Here is a 5980-nt window from a genome sequence, read left to right on the forward strand (position 1 = left end):
ATGGGTCACTTCTGGAGATGACCTGCTCAGGACCCGAGGCCCTGAGGTTGAGTGCAGGTGGGTGACCAATCCATCTCTGTTTGCCCACACCTTCCTAACTCAACCACTGAAAGCCCTGTGCCCTGGAGAACCTTCAGTCTTGGGTAAATGGGCCAAGGGGTCACTAAGTGGTAGACGGCAATATCTCTGAGAAGCCAGAATAGCAGTCGGTGGTCTATGGAAGCCGCAGGATTGATCACTCTTATGGGCCTGTGTAATTTTTTTGCCACACTCGATGTGGGACTCCTTGGGCATGTTTTCTCAGCAGTGAAAGGGAGATTTTTCATAGCCCTGAGCTCTAGGAATAACAAGTATGCTAAAAATGGCAAATACTTCCAAGAGTGGGAATGCCAAAGTGTGGCTACATCAGCTTTTTCAAGTCTGCAAGTTAAGTGCTTTGTACTCAGAGCCTTAAAGAATCCTATCGACAAAGGGAAAAATGAAGGGGGGAAATCGGAGGGGGAGACGAACCATGAGACTATGGAACACTGGGTGTTATACGTAAACAATGAATCATGGAACACTACATCAAAAACTAATGATGTAATGTATGGTGAGTAACATAACATAATAAAATAAAATTTTTAAAAAAGAATCCTATCAACAAAGCTCTCCCGCTAATTCTTTTCTTTCTAGTGGAAATTTAAGTTGATTTATTATAATAGTATCTATTTTCTTTGGAATATAATAATGTCAATTTGCAATATTATATGAAAGGACTATATATAAATAATCATAATTTTATTTAATTGAGCATGAGAATCATACCAAGAATGAAATAGTCTATGGTTAAATAGACATGACTAGTGTTGAAAATAGATTTCACACTCCACATGCATTACATAGCATAGACAAACCATAGCTTCACTATAATTCAAATTTTCTAATAACTGACTTGCTGTTATAGCAATCAAATGTGCATCAATAAATTATTCTAGAGATGTTTTATTTTCAGAACAGCATTTGATGGTTAAATCATTAAAAGTGAAATACTGACTTTCTGGAAAAATTGCAGAAATACATCTCAACCAAAAAATAACTCTTTCATAAGGCATCAATACATACAAGGTATATTGAAATAACATCAGAATTGTATTCTCTATATCAACATCATGGACATGTACAATCACTATAAATAAAAACATGGGGGTCAGGATATAGTTATTCACAGAAACAAAAGGATTATTTCCCAGAATATTTAGGAATATTCCAGGAAGATTACCGGGAATACAGTTCTTTGCTATAAACATCAGGGGAGAATCACTACGTACAGACTTGGATTCCTATATGTACCTATAGCTTACTCAACATGCTTATGTCAGAAACTTGAAGATATCCTCCCTTTCTAAGTGTCCCACATAAAATCTATATAGAGATTTGTTGAATTCTTATTAATTTGTATTCAATATTAAATTGAATACATTTAAGGAAACTTAAATCTTCTCCCTCTTTCACAAATGCATATATTAATGGTTAACCAAAGACAACTAATGTCTGTTCTGCTAGATTTTGGCATAGTTCAGTTCTTTGTTTTCATTAGGGACTAACAAGATATAGCATAAATGCCTTAGCACATAAGCTAAACCTTATATTTTGTTTGTACTAAACTTTTTACTCTAAGATAATTGTAGATTCTGAGATAATTGCAGAAATTGTCGCTTCACATGCAGTTGTAAGAAATAATACAAAGAGATCCTGTCTGCCTTTTACCCAGTTTTCCTCAAGGGTAATATCTTGTAAAACTATACCATATCCCAACCAGGATTTTGACATTGATACAGTCAAGACACAGAACGTTTCCATCGTAAGGATCCCTTGTGTTACTCACTTCTCTCCTCCACCCTCCTCCCTAGCAACCTCTAATCTGTTCTCCATTTCTAGAATTTTGCATTTCAAAATGTTGTATAAATGGAATTGTACAGCATGTAACCCTGTGGGATTGACTTTTCACTCAGCATAAATCTCTGGAGATTCATCCAAGTTGTTGCTCATGTGAGAAATTATTTTTATTGCTGAGTAGTATTCCATGGCATGGATGTTTCACATGTTTAACCAGCCACCCGTTAAAGGACATCTGGTTGTTTACAGTTCTTGAATATTATGAATAAAGCTGCTATGAACATTCATGTACAAGTTTTTGTGCGAACGTAAGTTTCCATTTCTCTGGGATAAATGCCCAACAGTGCAATTGCTGAATGGTATGGCATCTGCATGTTTAGTTTTATAGGAAACTGCCAATGGTTTTGCAGAGTGACTGTTCCATTTTACATTCCCACCAGCTCTGTTCGACTGATCCAGTTTCTTTGCATCCTTGCTAATATTTGTTGTTGTTACTTTATCTTAGCAATTTTGTTAAGTTCACAGTGGTATCTCACTGTGGTTCTAATCTGCAGTTCCCTAATGATCAATGATGTTGAGTATCTTTTCATGGACTTATGTGCCATTTGTGTATCTTCTTCAGTGAAATGTTTGTATATATCCTCCAGTTTTGAAATGGAGTTTTTAGAAAAAAAATTGTTGAGTTTTGGGAGTTCTCCATATATTCTAGGTATTAGTCATTTGTCAGATATGTGCTTGCAAATATTTTCTCTCAGTCTGTAGCCTGTCTTTTCATTCTCTTAACGTGGTCTTTTTCACAGCCAAAGTTTTAAATTCTGATGAATTTATCAAGCTTTCCTTTATGGATTGTGCTTTTTGGTGTCAAATCAAAGTACTCTTGAGGCTTAGCCCTAGGTCCCTACAATTTTCTCTTTTTTTAAAAAAAGTTTTATAGTTTTACATTTTATATATAGGATTATGACCCATTTTGAGTTCATTTTCATATAAGGAATGAGGTTTAGGTTGAGGTTTTTATTTGCCTGTTGATATCTCATTCTCTAACACATTTATTGAAAAGACTATCCTCCCTCCATTGAATTACCTTTGTACCTTTATATAAAACCCAATTGAGTATATTTGTGTGGTTCTATTTCTAGATTTTCTATTCTGTTCTATTGATCTCTGTGCCTTCACCAGTAAAAACCATATTGTCTTGATTACTGTAGCTACATAATAAATTTTTATATTGAATAGAGTGATTTCTCCTACTGGTTTTTCTTTTACAAGACTGTTTTTAGCTATTCCAAGGCCTGTGCCTTGGAATTTTTAGAAAAACTTGAATATGTCTACAAACTTTGCTGGGATTTTGACAGAAATTGCATTAAATCTATAGGTAAATCTGGGGAGAACTGACATCCTTGCTATTATGTGTCTTCCAATCCATGAACATGGTGTATCTCTTCATTTATTTAGGTCTCTGATTTCTTTCATTAGCATCTTTTAATTGTCAGCATATAGATCTCATACATGTTTTGATAAATTATACCTAAATATTTATTTTCTTTGGAGTGACTGTAAATGGTATTGTGCTTTTAATTTTGGTTTCCACTTTGTTCATTGTTGTTGTTTTTTTTTTTAAAGATTTTATTTATTTATTTGACAGAGAGATAGCGAGAGCAGGAACACAAGCAGGGGGAGTGGGAGAGGGAGAAGCGGGCTTCCTGCCGAGCAGGGAGCCCGATGCGGGACTCGATCCCAGGACCCTGGGATCATGACCTGAGCCGAAGGCAGACGCTTAACGACTGAGCCACCCAGGCGCCCCACTTTGTTCATTGTTAATATTTAGAAATGTGATTACATTTTGTGTGCTGACCTTGTATCCTGAAACCTTGCTGAACCCACTAGTTCTTTGAGTTTTCTTTTTTTTTTTTTAAATAGATTCTTTGGAATTTGCTATGTAGACAGTCATGTCATCTGTAAACAGAGATACTTTTATTTCTTTCCAGTCACATGCATTTAATTTCTTTTCTTGTTTATTGCCATGTGCAGAATTTCTAGTACACCCTTCAACATTTTCATCAAGGTAAATTTTCAGAGATTTGCTGAAACCTACTGGCTTGAATGGGGCCAGATACACTTTCAACACTCTTATCATCCAACCTGTTTAGACCTCATTTCCTATCATTTGGATAAATAATTGATAACATTCATTAGTAGTTATAAATGGCACCCACCCTGCAAAGCCCCTTGAAGCAGCAAAGAGGGCTTTAATGAGCTGAGTGGAACCTGATTATAAAAGCAAACTTAGCATACGAACATTATTCATAAGACAGAATCAAGAGGTAGTGATGCCCAAAGAATTAAGGTATGAGGTTGACTTATGGAGCATGTGGTTTATCCTTCTGGTTTTCCCCTCTTACCTCTAAACTGGGGGTAGCGATAATTTTTAACTCGGAAATACAAAATACCATCAAAGTGACCTTATTCTTATGTATTACAAATTGTTATTGTTAGGAACTCTTTTGAGAATTGGCTTTTGACAAAAAAGAATTCTGTGCATCTTACTATGCTTTTTGTAACAGGCACTTAAAAATATTTTGACACCTCAAACTCTGTTCATGTCTTAATTTTTTAAATAAAAGTATAATCATTAGTAACATTTTACTTATTTTAAAAAATGTATATTTCCTATAGTGTATTTTTATGTTATACAACACACCTAACCCACCACAGAGGGTTCATAGCCATTATAAAAAGACAGAAAACTGGGTACTACTAGATCTTTACAGACTTCAATGTAAGAGGTCTTGGATGTATACATATAGGTCCTTTATAGGCCTTAGATGTGTACTCAGGTCCAATGTCGTTTCTTGCAAAACCAGGAGCTCCTGCATATAATTTGTAGAAAATTTTAAATCTGTAATAACAATCAAATTTCAAAGACTTTTTTTTTTATAGTTAACCGTGGCAAATCAGCCTAGGCAGGTTAACCCTCACTTTACTGATTTTGCTGATTCAATGACCACCCATGCATTTCAGTGACTCTCTTGTCTTGTTCTCAAGATTGGAACTTGTCTAAGTACCACTCCATCCATTGTGTGTGGTGAGTCAGACCCTGGGACGCTGACCTAGCCTGTCTGAGCCCCAATTTTCTTGTATGTAAGTGGCAACAATGATGTGACTCTCATTGGTTGTCAGGCTGACATGAGATAATCTTGCCAAGGCCCTGGTCCAAGGCTGGGCAGGGAGTGTGCTTCCAATTACTGACTTCTTTGCTTCCTTGCTTCCTTCCCTGCTCCTCTCCTTTCCCCTGTCCTCTCTACATGCCACAGAATGAGATGCTTTTTTTTGGATGCCACTCCTCGTGCCTAAGGGACGGGAACCCTCTGTCAGAAGCATTAGCTGTGGGGATCTGGGGAGCTTGGTGCTGAAGCTGTCCCACCAGATGAAGGAGTCACCACGGCCTGCTCACACAGAATGGGGCTTCACCCAGGACTCTGTGTTCACAGGTGGTTTGTCAGGTTGTAGTGGGACAAAGGCTTCCTACGTGACCAGGACATTCTAGCAAATGTGACTTGATCATGCATCTGCAGTCCAGTAAGTAGCATGATGAGCACTCCACAGACAACCAGTCCTGCGTGCTCACCCCAAACACAAGACCGTGGCCACGCGATGCACGTTTAGCTTCTTTGTGCTCGCGGTGAGCTCCGAATCAAGACTGCTTTGGGCACAGCAACCAACAAAAATACTCTCACAATACAATGCAATCACATGGCACATACTTTTTTTTTTTTTTTTTTTGTTCTAAGGAATGGAACGGCAACGGTCTCAGCATGTCGCTTTGAGAACCATGAGGGTTCCCTAGTCGGCGAGACTGGGTGGGATACGATACAAACGGAGGCTATATACACGTGAGTACCCGCGTGAACTGGGGGCTTGCAAATGACCACTCTAATCGCCAGCCAGGCCCAGGGTTCCCCGCTCACCCTCTCTCGTTCTGCGGTGAGGGTGACAGGGCGGCCGTGAAGCTGGCAAGAGACAGGCAGCCATCAGGCGCCGTGTGGCAGCGTGATGGAAAGGGGTCTCGTTTCCCGCAAACCCCGGGGACTTTCTGCTGACTGCA

Source organism: Neomonachus schauinslandi, chromosome 10 (assembly GCF_002201575.2).
Source record: "Neomonachus schauinslandi chromosome 10, ASM220157v2, whole genome shotgun sequence".
NCBI classification, from domain to species: domain Eukaryota; kingdom Metazoa; phylum Chordata; class Mammalia; order Carnivora; family Phocidae; genus Neomonachus; species Neomonachus schauinslandi.